The sequence below is a fragment of the Cryptomeria japonica genome, chromosome 7 (assembly GCF_030272615.1).
Source record: "Cryptomeria japonica chromosome 7, Sugi_1.0, whole genome shotgun sequence".
NCBI classification, from domain to species: Eukaryota; Viridiplantae; Streptophyta; class Pinopsida; order Cupressales; family Cupressaceae; genus Cryptomeria; species Cryptomeria japonica.
In genome coordinates this window covers 628,287,318-628,305,185 of record NC_081411.1, presented here as the reverse complement: position 1 = coordinate 628,305,185, position 17,868 = coordinate 628,287,318, and positions in this window count along the sequence as shown.

Genomic DNA, 17,868 nt, shown 5'->3' with positions numbered 1-17,868 from the left:
TTTCATCTCTTATGGGTAATTTACAAGTAACATTAGGAAAATAACTAATACAAGGATTTCCAAAGTTGATGTCACCTCAATCCCAACAATTGAGTCCAATTAGGTGATAATTAATGACGCACTAGATTAATTAAATAATTTAAAAAATGTGCAAGGAGCAAAACACTCTCAAAGGTTCGATTTAGTGATAGATGGTGTGCCACAACTCTAGGAGTTGGTATATTTCATGAGTATCTTCATTTATGAATCCTTATTTTCATTTTTTTATAGCACCATTGAAAATTATGTTGACAATCCATGTTTTATGCATAAGATTCTCATAATTCTCTTTTTGTTGGATTTTCAAGTATTTAAAATGTTTTTTTATCATTAGTACATATATGTATATATTGGTTCATTTTATGCATTGTCTTATATGTGTTTTTTGTGGCGTGATTTTCCACATGTGATGTATTGTTCTTGATTGGAATGAGTTATGTTATGTACAAAGGAATGAGTCATGTATCAGTATACACTTGTGTAACTTTATTTTAGATGGAGATATTTTGGATGATCTTTCTATGCATGATTACGGTGATCTTGTTTTTCCAAGTGTCAGGTTTTGTAGATATGTGCTTATTCTATTTTTCAGATGACATGTATAATATGAACGCCTAGATGTTTAAATGGATTTCAGATTAATAGAGATTGTTTTGTAGGTTTTACAAGATAGCTAAAATATGTGGAATGTATATTTGTGGTATGACTAGATTCAGAGTGTTCTAGATGGAGACTTACATGTTTGCATGCTTGATTGGAAGGCTCTTACTAATCTATTGTTAATCCTTTGTGGATTTTTTTAGCAAATTAGATCTAGTGTTGATTAAGGTATTTGAGTTGTGAAAACCCACATGATATGTCAAATTATCTTTGTTATGTAGAATATTATGGTGCATAAAAATCTTTGTTCACTTTTAATGGAGTGTTGGTAATGATGTTGTTCATGATACAATGTATAACTCAGTATCACTTTCAATGGGAGCTTTATGCAGTTACATAATGTGTTCTATCATCTTTGTTTCAATATTTTAGTTCTAAGTTGTTGTTGCAGTACATTGTGAGCCATGGACAATCTTTGATTAGAAGATGGGTGATATTTTGCAATGGGTGTTTGTGTCATGTGGAGCTCTTGGATTCTACCTTTAGATTGCAGTGAAATTTTGACATCTTTAATTTTACTAACAAAGAATGTCTAGCTATATCTTCTTGTTTTGGAGATCGTGATTTTACTAATCCCTTTGGGAGATCTTGGTTGGTTTATATGATCATGTTGAGGCCACAAAGAATCTTTACTTAGGAGATGGTTATCACAATGCCTAGAAATCTTGGTTACACAGTTCAATGGCAACTTTGGCAGTGATGTGGATTTATCATTTGATGATGGATGGTTATCTGAATGTGGTTTGAAGATGGTGACATCTTGGTGCCATAGAAGATTCTTGATTCTTTGGTGAGGTGGTGTTGGTTCTCTTTGGTTTTAAGTATTGATCATTTTCTTGGAGCTTTATTATTTTGCAAGGTTGCATTTGAAGTTGGCATGAATTAATTGGTATATTCTCGTGGAGACTATAGAGAATTGGGTGAAGATATGAGATCTCATATTCTTTTTTGGATCATGTGTTGAGATGGTTACTCCTTGATGAGCAGTTCAACAGAAAGACAGAGGAGCCTACACTTGGTTATAGATGTGAATCCATAATGGATCTAAAGAGAAGATTGTGATCTATTGTAAGCTTTGATTTCTTGGTGTTGTGTACTCATGAAAATATTGTTTCCCACTCTTGGTCTACTCATTAGGTGAATGAACTAAGAGGTATTGCCCGCCTACTTATCAGATGCATTCTTTATTTTTTGTCTTGTTTTATCATGTGAGAAAGTTTTGAATATAGTATTTTTAGGACATATTGCAAAGAAGATACATGGTTTTATGGATTTTCATTATTCTCCTTGTTGTTGGTCTTAAGCTATGGATATAGTTTTGAGGATTTATATAGAAGGTATAGAAAATGGCTTGTGGATTTGGGCATATTCCCTTTATTGTCGGAATGGATGGATGTTTTGAACTACCTTCGGTATGAGAGGTTTACATATATTTTTGACATATTTCAATTTATTTGAATGTTAGATGTTGATACCCTTTCAGATTGGAAATGGTGAAGGAGATCTTACATGACACATCTTGGTACATGTTAGTGTGGAATAAGGATATGGTTTGATTTGTAGGTTCTCTCTCCTTGGTCATGTTCTTCGTCTTGGACATTTGTATTCACATGGTTGAGTGTGAAGAACTTGAGAGAGCTATGGAGACTAATGGTGAGAGAAGTATTGTAGCATAGTTTTGCATATCAATGTTGTTTCCTTGGCACTATGTAATATAAGAGTTAGTCACATCTTCTATGTGAAGTATTATAGATAGAAATTATGTTGATCTATTTTTAGATTTGTCATTACTCGTGCAGTGAGAGTTTCTAGATATATGTCTAATTATCCTCTATGATATCTTAGTTTGTTGATTACTAGTTTGATGACGAGTTTGCATGTTTCATTGAATTTGGATCTATGAGTTATGAAAGTTATGGATTAGATAAACATTTTCTTGTAGTGGGATGACTTGAATGTCGATTGTCTATATCCATGAGATTGTTTCAATGGTGATGTAGACTTTGTTAGTTGGCCTTGTCTATGGTCATTTGTGCATTGATATGTTTCTTTGAGATAGGAGGTTGGATATATAGAGACTTGATTGTAGGTTTAGAGTTGATATGTTGATGGCATAAAGTTTTATCTATGTTGGTATACCTTGGTTTGAGGTATGCTTAGCTTGGATGAATAGAAATTTTTTGTGGATGTTCTCCCAAATGATATGAGTAAGACAACTGCTTAGAGCCTTTGTTATCATTTGAATTTTATGCTTATTTTCATGTAGTGATTGGTGCAGGCTTTAGTGATAGTTGATATGTTTCGCCTTGGCATGTTTATTTTCTTCCATATATGGCATGTGTGGAGGATGTGAGGAGTTTCTTGTTTGATGGTGGTTGTCATGGTTGATTTTGTAGGTATCATGTTAGAGAATGAAAGAATGGTGAAGATTCAAATTGTACATGGATGCCTAAGGGATTGTTTTCCTTTGTTTGTGATTCCTATCAATGTATTTACAATGTAGGATATCAAATGGGAGAATGTTAGGATTAATGTGTCCCCTACCTTGTATCCTATGACATGGTTCCAACATCCTTAGAAAGTGTCTGAAGGCACTTAGGATGTATTGGGAAAATAATTTGTATTGTGTAGTTCTCATTATTATTTGTAATGCATACATAAGAGATGATGGGTTCCACTGGCAATGGTAAAGTGAGTTGTGAACACAATTATTTAATATTATTTTTCCCACTTATGGATTCCTATAATAAAATATTTAATGACTTGAGAAGTGGACAAAAAAGTGACCTTTGGGCTTCTCCAAGTGGGAGCATGGAAGTGGCAACAAGTTTCTCTTGGTGTTTTGTCATTTATTGCATTTAATGTAATGTTTATCTTGCAAGAATGGGCACTAAGTTTGAGGGAAAGTATTGGAGCCAAAATCGATATATTTTCAAGTTCCATGGAGGCATTCCAAGGGTTGTGGTCATGAGGAATAAAGAGGCTTATTTGGGCATCTTTATTGGTGGTTTTGGAGCTCTTCCCATTGTATAAATTCAACCTTTTGGGTGTAGAATTAAGAGATAATAGTTAAATGTAGATTTCTCTACAGGAATGAAGGATAGGTGGGAGGCATAAGGAGGTTGTTCACATGTGCATAGGTGATGCTATGATGGATACAAAGAGGAGAATGGAAGTGATTGTGTTGTTAGCACTCTTATTGTTGATAATGCAAGCTTGTCCTCTCTTATTGGTGTTCTTTCCCACAAGGGTTTCTCCACATAAATCTTATGCTATGCAATGATGTTATTTTTCTTATTTATGCCTTAATTCTACTATCTTATACTAATGTTAATCATTATTTATTGTTGTTATAAGTTCACATAAGATAGGTTGATTAAGCATAATATACAGGCTGAACTTTGGCGTCATATAGAAGGATGTAGTCTTGATTTTCCACATTAAGGAAACTTAATTTTCAGATTTAAATATGAGTTTTAGATTTTCATGTTGTAGCTATCCAAGACTTGTATCTCATCTTCTGATTAGTTTATTGATAGAGATTGATCTTCACAGTCTTTGGTATTGAATCTGCTTATTTCTCCATAGATATTTTAAGGAATATAGAGATCCAAATCAAGGATGAGCACCTTCAACACCAAGGATATCATTTCCAGAATGCATGTGTCCAAGCTAGGAATAATATCCTTATAGAAAATACAAATATTCAAGAAAGGAAGAGGCCATTGTAAATGAAATATCTTGTAACAAGGGTAAAGTGATCTGTATCAAGGATTTATAGCTATCAAAGAGGCAAAAAAGGGGAAGATCCTTGTCTAATGATACATACCTCCACAAAAGGAAGGGGATCTTCAAACAAGGATGCACAAGATTATCAAAAGAAGAGGAGATCCTCAAGCAAGGATGCATGCTTCCCAATAAAAAGGAGAGGGGATCCTCAAGTAAGGATACATGCCTCAAAACAAGTTGCTCATGCCTCCTAGTGTATAGGCGAGGACCACCACACTAGAGACTAATATGTTTCTTACCCTAGAAAAATAATGGTTGGATATGAGATTGTGCCACCATGAATGACAATAAGCCCCTTGATAGAGCTAATAATTTCACATAGTGGGGAGCAACATAATAGAAGGAAGTGTTATTTAGAAGGGATGGGACAAAGGTGCAATCATTGTCATTTGTCATTTGAATGATAATAAAATTGAGAAGTTGTATTTTAATTTTATAGGCCTCACACTCATCAGTGGAATGGCTATGCACTTGATGATACACACAAAAAGAAAGGTTTGTTCAATTATTCTTAGGAAATTTCCTACATTTTCGAGGAGAAAGAGAAAGCAAGTTATATTTAAGGAGAATCAAAAAATATTCTCTTATTTAGATGGAAGGTGAGTAGGAAGCAATCCTTTCTCTTGTGAAGAGAGGTTTGACCAGTCATGAATAATGCATAGAGGCACTATAAAATGGAGGAGGGGATGTAGATAGAGGAGGAGTGATGCAGAGAGTCTTGGAGCTAATCCTATTCACCTTCTTGGTTTACTTGTCTTGCTCAACCCTATAACTCCTCAAGCCCATCAAATGGCACTTGGTAGGGGGTTTTCTATTTAGACCTCCAAGGTCTGATCCACTTTGGCTTGCCTCCAAGGTATAGCCATTGATCTCACACACTCAACTCTTCCTATTGAGGTTGCCACCTCAATCTCTACACACCACTCCTAAGGCTCCAACAACCTCTGCAAAGGATCACAACACACCAACTCGCTCTAGGTGTTCAAAATGCTTTTACATAATGTCTTTGATGTCTTTTAGGGGTTTGAGCACCTTCAAACCCATCTCCAAGGTTTCCTAACCTCTCTTTGTCTCTATCAGTTCCAAATAGACCTAATCCAATTAGCCCTCCTATGCCGGTTTTCAAGGCTTAGTTTACAAACTTTCCACACAAGGCCACAAACAAATAGCAGATTCGAGTACCCTTTTCAGATTTGCATACAATATTGAATAGTTGCATCTGGGTTTTCCGTACACATGTGGGAACCAAAACTGTCCTATTTTCAAGGGTTTAGGCCTACCGGGTAACTCACCAATTTGGTCTTAAAAAGGTTCACCAGTCAAAACTTCTACCAAATATATTCATGGATTCTTCAAGGGAACTAAAAGGGATTTCCAACCATATGTCAACCGATCTTCTATCAATCCACTTGTGCTTTGAAACCACACATCTTCTGTTGTCCTAACTCACCAACTCCTAGTTGTAAGCCTAGGGCATCATTGCACAATCAACACAAAGGCCTGCAAAAACCAAAACACCTACTCTAAACTTATGTAAAGACCCTAACCTAGCATTCCACATGATTACAACTGGTTCCATCAATGAATGCTCAGGTTAGAACCATTTTGCCCTTAAACCCTACTTTGCAAGGGTTTTGCACCTAGTCACAGAGTATGGATTAGATCTTTGCAACTAAACACAATCGGACTTGCTAATCTACCTTGTTGGAAAGAATATTCAAAAAACTCTCACGCCCTGTAATGAGATTCCACTGACAAGTCCGTACGGGACCATACAATGCAATGAAAAAAGGAAAAATTGTCAAAACGGTGAAAAGACAAGATTTCTTCTTGCAACAAAAACTTGCTTTTTCATTCCAGACCCTCTAACCTGTACAATGAATTTTTTTTTGGCTTATATGCCCCTGATTTTGTTGGTTGAACCAACTTTTCAACGCCAACATCCAAAAATGCAACTTTTACAAAATGTTGCTCAACAACTTTTACATTTTTTGTCTCCTGAGATGCAACTTTTCATTCTAGTGCATTACAAGGCTCAAAAGGCCCTCAATGCATTCTAGGAGACTTAAAACAATATATTGCACCCTATTACATCATGACTATGTTCTAGAGTAGTTCACATATGTCCCTCATCAACATTACATCTTATAGGATATCAGCATCCTGAACACAACAAAAGCTTGACAAAAGCTTGGACAACTCAACCATGACTTCCTGGAGTCCCAAATGGTTGGTCCAATTATTTCAACATTAAAGACATAAAAAAAAACTTAAAAACAAAACAAAATTTGCCTGGAGTGATAGGTGCCCTACACCATATTCCCCTAGGACAAAGAACTCAAGTCCCTTGAGTTAAGAGGTCTACAATTTCCACTCCATGATGAAGTATATCTGATTCTCGCATCCACATAGCATTTGATTTAGGTAACCCTGCCCACTTTACAAGATAATGCTTGTAAACTCCTTTCCTTGTCTTCTTTATCACCTTGGTGTCCAAGATACTTTATGTCGTGCTTCTGAAGTGTGATACCTGCAGCTGCAACACAAAACACTCAATAGATCATTACAAGCATGGTTAGCAAATAAAAATCAAATAAAGATGAACCATGACAAAGCGACCTATCGCCTCCTAAGAGATGCGAGTATGGATTTGCTCTTAGATCCGGATAAGCAATCCTAGTGACTTGACTACACCTAGATGGAGGATTTGAAATGATAATGATATACAAAGATGAGATTGATTATGCTAAATTGATCCAAGAGACTAATTAAGCTAATGATATGCATGATTAAGCTATGATGATGATGCAATTAAGCTAGAAAAAAGATTGATTAAGCTACATGATTCAACAATTATACTAGAAAATGATCAAATTAAGCTAATGTAATTGCCTATAACAATAATGCTCAAATGATATGCCTATAGTAACAATGCCTAAATTGATAATGAGATGGGATCATTATTGCTCCAAAATGGGGGATATTTATAGGATTTCCAAGGCCAGGGGTGAGGTGGGAGGAATCAACAGTCAAGATTAAGTCTGAAGATATCAACGATGAAATTGGAGGTTGGATAAGAGGTTGGAGGAAGGGACACTTGTCATCTTTGTGGTGACAAGTGTCAAGGAGCCTTGCTCGTGAGAGGGCAAGTGTCCAAGAAATGAGACATGTGGCCAAAGTGTCATGTGTCTCAAGGGAAGAATATCCACACCATAGGAGGTTAGGATAAGGAAGTTAGAATGTGCAAGATAGGATAAGGTTGGTTAAACCCAAGGTTAGGTGGAAGGGGTTAGGTTAGAGGGATGGTTAGGTTAGGTAGTTAGAAGTTAGGAGGCATGTGGGTAATTTGAATTTAAAAATTCAAATAATAAGAAAAGACTAATTAATTCTCAACAACTCATAAATTGATTTATTTTAATTAATTAGGGGGTTAGAAGAATTGATTGAAATGGGAGGGAAGATTAATTAATTTGAATTAATTAATCAAAGGGGACTAAGAAATGAACTTATTAAATAAATCCTTAGATTTATTAATAAGTAGATGAAAGGGAGAATTTAATCAAATTTGCCTAATGAATTCAATTAAATTAGGAAGGGGGATTAATTAAATAATTGCTTATTTAATTAATTATCTTCAGACCATTTTTTGGTGTATACACTTTCCAACTTGACCGGTTGGCATGGTGGCAAATCTCTCACCCAATCTTCATTAACCTGTGATGACATGTCCAACTGATTTGTTTGTGATTCTCCCTTGTATGGATAGAGATCACATGCATTAAAGATAGGAGAGATACCCAATGTGGGAGGGAGTTCAACCTCATATGCATTCTTTCCATATTTGTGCACCACCTTGAGAGGTCCAATCTTCTTCATCAATAGCTTGGTAGGCTACCCTTTTGGAAGTCTCTCCTTTCTTAGGTATGCTAAGACCAAATCTCCAACCTTAAACTGCACATTCCTCCTTGTTTTATCAACATTCATCTTATACTTCTCAAACTTTTGTTGTAAGGATCGCCTTACCTTATCATGCACTTCTTTGATACCTTCTGCAAAATTCTCCCCTTGTGCACTCTTAGGTGCCATAGAACTAAGATCTTTGAGCTCTAGTATGCCCCTAGGATGAAAGTCATACACTATCTCAAAGGGACTTTTACCTGTGCTTCGGTTAACTGAGTCATTGTATGCATATTCTGCCTGGACGAGTATCAAATCCCAAGTCTGCCCATGTTGTTTAGTAAGGCATCTTAACAGATTACCCAATGATCTGTTGACTACCTCTGTCTGACCATTTGATTGAGGATAATAGGCAGATGAAAAGGATAGTCTTGTGCCCAATTTTCTCCAAAGTGTCCTCCAAAAGTGGCTCAAAAACTTCACATCTCTATCACTAACTATGTCGATTGGAAAACCATGAATTTTGAGTATCTCTTTGAAGAAGAGGCCTACAATGTAGGTGGCATCATTGGTACTCTTGCAAGGTATAAAATGTGCCATTTTGTTGAGCCTATCTACCACTACATACACACTATCAAATCCCCTTGGAGTTCTTGGCAAGCCTAACACAAAATCCATGCTCAAACATTCCCAAGGCCTCTTAGGTATGACCAAAGGTTGCTATAGACCTGCATTACTTGATGAACCCTTTGCGCTTTGACAGATTGCACATTGTTCAAAAAACCTTCTCACTTTTGATTGCAACTTGGGCCAATGGTAAAACCTACTAACTTGCTCCAAAGTTTTATCTATGCCAAAATGACCTCCTAGACCTCCTTGATGCTTTTCCTGGATAATGTTTTGTCTCATAGAACATTGGGGAATGCAAAGGAGATGTCCCTTGAACAGCAAACGCTCTTGTATCATATATTCTGAATAAAAGACATGTGAAGTGTTAGAAAAATCAGTACAAACAGTATATATCTCTTCAAAATCCTTATCATCCTTGTAGAGGCCTTTTAACTCATTCAATCCTACACTTTGCAATTGTATCTCCTGCATAGTCATGACTCTCCTGCTTAATGCATCAGCTACCTTGTTTGCAGTGCCCTTCTTGTTCTTGATAGTGAAGGTGTAGGATTGTAGGTATTCAACCGACTTTAGGTGTCTCTAATTCAACTTCTCTTTCCCATTAAGGAAACTAAGGGCATGGTTGTCAGTGAAAACTACAAATTCTTTGGGCAGCAAGTAATGATGTCACTTCTTCAATGCTTGCACCATGGCATACAACTCCAAGTCATGTGGAGTATATTTGCTTAGCTTCATTCAACTTCTCCGAGAAGAATGTTATAGGATGACCTTCTTCGCTTAAAATTGCCCCTATTGCCCTTTGGCTAGCATCACATTCTATTGTAAACAATTGACTGAAATCAGGCAATCTAAGGGTTGGCAGCTCTTCTATCTTAGCTTTCAACAATTCAAATCCCTTATTGGCTTCCTATGTCCACTTAAAGTGACATTTAATCCCTCCTTCAATGGTGTTGAGGATAGGAGCACAAACATGGCTGAATTTTCTCACAAACTTTCTATAAAAAGATGTCATTCCATGGAAACTCCTAACATCACTTATGCCCCTAGGTGTAGGCCAATTAAGTATTTCTTCTACCTTACTTGGATCCATATTTAAGCAACCTTGTGAAATGACAAAACCAAGGTAAACTAACTCTATTTTCAAAAACTCACATTTTTCAAGGTTGATTTTAAGTTGAGCCTCCTTCAACTTCTTCAAGATCATCTCCACATGCTTAAGGTGTTCCTCCTTGGACCTTCTGAAGATCAAAATATCATCAAGATACACAATAACAAATCTACCAATAAACTCAACTAAGACTTCATTCATGAGCCTTTGAAAGGTACTAGGTGCATTGGTGAGGCCAAATGGCATCACCAACCACTCATATAGGTCTGCATTGGTTCTAAAGGTTGTCTTCCATTCATCACCAGGTCTGATTCTTATCTGATGATAACTAGACTTCAATTCCACCTTTGTGGAGTAGCTTGCTCCACCTAGATTGTCCAGTAGGTCCTCAATCCTTGGCATGGGAAACCGATATCTTATAGTGATCTTATTGATTGCCCTTGAGTCAATGCATATCCTCCATTTTCCTCCTTTTTTAGGCACTAATACAGTAGGAACAGCACATAGACTCAAACTCTTTTTAATAAACCCCTTGTCCAAGAGTTCTTGCATTTGTTTAGCGATCTCTTCACTTTGGCTAGGTGGCATTTTATAAGCAGCTTTGTTAGGCATATTTGCCCCTGGTATCAAGTCTATTTGATGATTTACATCTCTCATTGGAGGCAAAGAATCAGGCATAGCATCTCCTATATCTTCTTCATATTTCTTTAGTAAACCTTGCACCTCTTGAGGCATTTCACTCATTCGATCTGCCTTAGCTTCATCTTTAGGCTTTACCACTGAAGCATAGCCCTGATTACCTTCTTGTTTCAATACTTTAAGGAACTCTTTACCACTCAACAACATAACACTTGACCGTACTTTTTTTTCCTCTTTTGGATTAGGTAATGGATTCATCTGATACTTCTTGCCATTCTTGGTGATGAGATAGTTGTTCTTTTCTCCATCATGACTGGTTCTCACATCATATTGCCATGGATGGCCCAAAAGCAAATGACAAGAATCCATAGGCAATATGTCACATAGTAGTTTGTCCTTGTAGTCACCAATTTCAAAGTCCACCCATGCGTGTTCATCAACTAAGACATGTTGACCCCGGTTGAGCCATGACACCTTATAAGGAGTGAGATGAGGCAATCTTTTCAGTTTGAGTTTATCCACTATTTCAACTGAGACAATATTCTTTGTGGAGCCTGAATCCACAATCACCTTACAAATTTTCTCATGTGACTTACAAGTGGTCCTAAATAAACTTTTCCTCTGTGGTGGCTCTTAAGCTTGGGGTATCTTGAGCATTGTTCTTCTCATCATTAAGTTTTCTCCATCTGTCATTGGCCCTACCTTACTGATTGGAGAGGTCTCACTTTGAGTATCCTCCTCCTGCACTAACTGAGTTCTTCTTTCACCCATTTATGAACTTGATGAACTTGAGGCTTTTCCCGGGCACCTACTCATGGTATGTCCAACTTGATTACAGTGATAACACCTATCGGTGAAGACTGTATTTCCTCTTCCCAAGTTTCCAAACCTACCCCTAAAACTGCTTCTTCCTTTAAAGGATCCTCTATATGATCCTCTTTGTGAGTCCCCACTTCCTTCTTGGTTTTGAGGTTCTTCATTTCTTGAAGCATTTTGCCCTCTACCAAAGGTTCCTCGACCTTTGAAGTTTTTACCACCCCTATGCTTTTGATTTTTCTCACTTCTTCTTTTGATCTTTTCCTCTGCCCTTAATGCCAACTGAAAACACTTATGAACCGTGTTTGGCGTGAGGATGCTTATTTCATCTTCTATGTTTTGCCTAAGTCCATTCATGTACCTGGCCAATTTCTCCACTTCATTCTCTTGCTTCCTAGCCCTCAAACTTAGTTTATGGAATTCCTCAATGTATGCAGTCTCTTGTGGATTTGAACTTCACAATCCCCTGGTAGGAATTGATCCTTAAGCCTTATCTTCATACGCTCCCATGAAGTTATCTTTTTCTTGCCAACTTGTACCCTTTCTTCTTGCATCATGTTCCACCAAACCAATGTTGATCCTCTCAATCTTGACTTGGCCACATTGACTCTTTTCTCCTCTACTACCTCCTTATAATCAAAATGATTATTTAGTGCCTCTATCCAATCTAGTAGCTCCTCTCCATTTAGATTTCCTCCATAGGTGGGTAATCCATCCAAGTTATCTTTGGAGATGGACTTGACTGCATCCAAGAATAGTTTTTGGTCTTGGGGCATTGCTACTGTTGTCTGGTCCTCCTCATCTTCCACTTCCTCATATGTCTCATCTCCCCATTATGTCTTAACCTTCCCCTTCTCCTTCTTAACATCTATGGTTCCTTTACTTCCTTCCTAATCCTTCAATCATTCTAGTATCTATGTCACCATCTATCGGATGGCTTGTGGAGTCATTGCCTTTGGAGGCATTGAACTTGATGTTGATTCCTCACAGTCTGACATACACCAATGTTTCTAAAGGGTGGCTCTGATACCACTCTGATGTAGAGAGTCTTGGAGTTAATCCTATTCACCTTCTTGGTTTACTTGTCTTACTCAACCCTGTAACTCCTCAAGCCCATCCAATGGAACTCGGTAGGGGTTTTGCTAATTAGACCTCCAAGGTCTAATCCACTTTGGCTTGCCTCCAAGGTATAGCCACTGATCTCACACACTCAACTCTTCCTATTGAGGTTGTCACCTCAATCTCTACACACCACTCATAAGGCTCCAACAACCTCTGCAAAGGATCACAACACACCAACTCGCTCTAGGTGTTCAAAATGCCTTTACATAATGTCTTTGATGTCTTTCAGGGGTTTGAGCACCTTCAAACCCATCCCCAAGGTTTCCTAACCTCTCTTTGTCCCTACTGGTTCCAGATAGGCCTAATTCAATTAGCCCTCCTATGACGGTTTTCACGGCTTAGTTTAAAAACTTTCCACACAAAGCCACAAACAAATTGCAAATTCGAGTACCCTTTTCAGAGTTGCATACAATATTGAAGAATTGCATCTGGGTTTTCCGTACACGTGGCAACCAAAACTGTCCTATTAGGCCTACTAGGTTACTCACCAATTTGATCTTAAAAAGGTTCACCAATCAAAACTTCTGCCAAAGCTATTCATGGATTCTTCAAGGGCACTCAAAGGGCTTTCCAACCATATGTCAACTGATCTTCTACCAATCCACTTGTGCTTTGAAACCGCACATCTTTTGTTGTCCTAACTCACCAACTCCTAGTTGTGAGCCTAGGGCATCATGGCACAATCAACTCAAAGGCCTACAAAAACCAAAACACCTACTCTAAAATTATGTATGGACCCTAACCTAGCATTCCACATGATTACAACTGGTGCCATCAATGGATGCTCAGGTTAGAGCCATTTTTCCCTTAAACCCTACTTTGCAAGGGTTTTGCACCTAGTCACACAATATGGATTAGATCCCTGCAACTAAACACAATCATACTTGCTAATCTACCTTGCTGGAAAGAACATTCAACAAACTCTCATGCCCTGCAATGAGATTCCTCTAACAATTTCGTATTGGACCGTACAATGCAATGAAACAAGGAAAAGCTGTCAAAACAGTGAAAAGACAAGATTTCTTCTTGCAACAAAAACTTGCTTTTGCATTCCAGACCTTCTAACCTGTACAATGAATTTGTTTTTGGCTTATATGCCCCTGATTTGGTTGAACCAACTTTTCAATGCCAACATCCAAAAATGCAACTTTTGCAAAATGTTGCTCAGCAACTTTTACATTTTGTCTCCTAAGATGCAACTTTTCATTCTAGTGCATTACAAGGCTCAAAAGGCCCTCAATGCATTCTAGGAGACTTAAAACAATATATTGCACCCTATTACATCATGACTATGTTCTAGAGTAGTTCACCTATGTCCCTCATCAACATTACATCTTCTAGGATATCAGCATCCTGAACACAACAAAAGCTTGACAAAAGCTTGGACAACTCAACCATGACTTCCTGGAGTCCCAAATGGTTGGTCCAATTATTTCAACATTAAAGACACATAAAAAAAACTTAAGAACAAAACAAAATTTGCCTGGAGTGATAGGTGCCCTACACCAAGGAGGCTGGAAATCTAAATGCTTTTTAGAAAAGTGTGATGCAAGTTTCACAAGAGCCTTAACACTTTGTTCCATACACCTCAAACCAACCCCATAATGTGTCTCTAAATAAAATCTAGGATTAATAGTATGATTATCAATTCTTTTGCAAGAATGTAGTTCCTTATTAGGTGTTGAGATGTCCAAATGAGAAGGTTCACTATTAAATTCAATTGGTCCATGCACGCTGAAGTCTAAAGAGACACAATCATCGTCGAGACATGTTAGAAGAAGTATTTCGAAGACATTTAGAAGTAGCTTCAACAAATGAAACACAAAGCTTCTTTGAGGCTTTAGATATAAGGTGTGGTGCTTTGTATTTTCTCATAAATTCTATTGAGCCCTAATTTATCTCTAAGAAAATATTATCAATAGGAGATGGTATGTCTTCTTTAGTTAGATGGAATCATAGTGTCAAGGGAAGATACATATCCTACTTTTTGAGCACCACTGGACAAATTTTTATCATGTATGAATTTTATTTTGCGATGAAGAATAGACGTTTGTTCTTGCATAGCATGAATCCACAATCTACCTAGAAGAAGATTGTGTGTGAGAGTATCAAGCATGACATGGATAATCGTGGGTAAATTCATTGGTCCTACTGTAATAGATCATGTGATTGTACCTAATGACTGTCTACCAACATTATCATTATCAAAGCCACAAATAAAGACATAATCTAGTTAAATGAGAGACCTATACACAACAATCTTAAGTAAAAGGTCTATAATACAAATAATAAGGCCTAATCCATTATCAATTAAAGTATGCCTTATTCCAATTTTGTTAAAGAGATCTATAATCATAAGAGGATCATGTCGCGAGAGCACACTATCTGACTTTGTTGCATGCATACAATCAAACAATGATACTACCTCATTTGATCTCATAGGTGGGACAACTATCTTCTACAAGAATTCTTGGAGCATCCCTTAGTATGTAAGCAAGAATAGTTGGATCTTGTTTATTGTTATGATTGTTACGTGTGAGAAACTAAATTATATGAAATACAAAGGGAGGAAGAACAATTTGATCTTGTTTATTGTTATGAGTGTTATATGTGTGAGCAACTAGATTATAATGAGGTTGTTGTAACACTTGTTGATTAAGTCTACTACCTTGAGTGAGTTGTTTTAAATAGTTTAAGTAATAACCAAGTGATCTATGTGGGTTTTTAATACCTTTGACAACAATCATTGGTTTAGTTTGTGGTTGGAAAATATGAATTGTGTTCACTAGACCTTGGCCAGTATCTTCATTCACCAATGTGTCATCTTTAGAAGGGAGGTCATTGAGAAAAATGCTAGTGATATTACCCCTTTGCACCAATATATCCTCATGAGTAGGATGAATTTTGAAAGATGGGCAAGCATGATCCATCAATCCCTTGTCTCTAGAGGGAGATCATTAGAGTGAATAGAAGGTAAAGTGTCAAAGGAAAGTGCTAATGAAATCATCCTCTTGCATCAAATTATTCCCATTGGAGAGGTGCGTTTTAGGAGAAGAATCAACATCATTCCTCAATGATTCATCCCTAAGAGAGAGATCACAGAGAGGAGAAGTGTTAATAATATCTTCTTGCACCAAAATGTCCTCATTGGTAAAAGAAAATTTGAGAGATGGATAGGGTGATATAAGAGAGGTTAAGGCACCATCACATGCATTAAATTTCTTCATTCTATATCTATTAGGTAAAATACATTGCAAGGACAAGTTAGTCAAAGGTCATCATTTCATTTCTAATTTGACGACATAGAATGGGGTTTGGGGAAGTGCCCCGCTCAAAAAAAATGCACCATGAAAATATTTTAAAATGTCCTCGTTTTGTCTATGATGTCTAATCAATTAATCAACTAATTAAGCATACGGTGAGGTATTCAATGAAATAATTTTTCTTTATAAAATATAAGATATACCACATATGCAATAGAAATGTCTAATTAATGAATCAATGTATCTATCTGGTAAATAAATAAGATTATGTAATGTCCTCATTCGAGATTCTCCTTAATTTAGTCCTGAAACAACAATTCTAACTTAAAGTGATGACCTTTAAGTTTTATAAATATAATTTTATCAAATATGAATATATTTCATTATAATATTCAACTTAAAATTTTAAGGCTAGTTTGGGAAAGTAGTACTTATCTTGATAGATTCTCTTATTTAGATATATGTTTCTATATTGTAATCATCCCCTTAGACCCTAAGACCATCTGATTGATATAAGTGGGGCTAAAATAAAAATCACAACCCATATTCAAAAGACTTTCAGGTGGGTCCCATTCTCTTTAATGGAACTGTTGCTAAAAACACAATAATAATTATTGTGTGGATCCCTCAAAGTCCTTTTTCCTTAATTCTGATATCTCTGTTAGATCAAACACCTCCCACGTGGTATTCCTTCCTTTATAATCTTCTTCCCCATTGCCAGATAATTATACAGAATACTGAATTAATATATACTTTCTGAGTTCTACTTGAGTCCAGTAGAATTATTAAATTTGAGTATTTATTTGGCATATATATCTCCCGTGTCAATATATCATGGTCATGTATGTTATTTCAATCGGCAATGAAGCCCGATAAGTCCTCAACATATTATTATTGACTACTCCACACCATTACATTAATAGCGCTCCAGATTCGACATCAATATCTTAAAGGTTATTCCGACATATGATATTTGTTTCAACAGCTCCCTTTCGAACGAATGCTCTGTTGGTTGTCTACCTAATTAGAGTGTCAGTGCTTCTTTTAATGAATGCTTCTTAGTTGATTTAATGTATGTTTCTGCTACAGATTGCAGCCTAATTTATTGCTTATTATGATAACTGGCTGTGTGGGTATCGACCATATTGATTGTTGTTGCCGCTCTTATCAAACATATGAAAACACCTAGATAGATGATGGAGTTGGTCTTGAGATAATCTCTATTAATATCTCTTCAGGTGGTCATAATGTGAGGAGTTGTATCTCCTCTTCGACTTAACTAATCATAATTCTAAGTTGTTTTGAGAGTATAACTGATGACTTTCATCATATGGAGTATGATCGATATGATCGATATTATTAATTATTCTTCATTTATTATTTCTAATCACAGGCAACCACTGGATCATGCTTTGTTTCTCGTAATACATTAGCTTTGCTAATTGGTATGCATTTTACCCAAGATTACTTAATCCATATTCATTTGCCCGCCAATATATTTCTGAATCGTACTTCTGTCTCGTACACTTGAAGGTCAATACTTTGTATCGCTGCTTTTGATTGAATCAACCCTTTGAATGATCAGCCTATTAATCTGTATATCGGTTTGCCATCTTAATCTTATGAAGTCGCACCATTTCATGGTGAAATCGCGTATTTGTTTAAAGAGATCATTGATCCATGGCGAAAACGCATATTTGTTTGAAGAGATCACTAATCAAATTAGCGCTACTTTGTTACTTGGACTCTGCATTGTCAACTATTAATAACAATTATTGATCCCTGCACAGTGATACAGAGTCTGGACCTGTTCCATTTTATCTTCATCATTAAGCCATAGATTATAAACAATGGTCTTACTAGACCGCACTCCTTTTATCGATAAAGACGGGCGGGGTAGTCTTT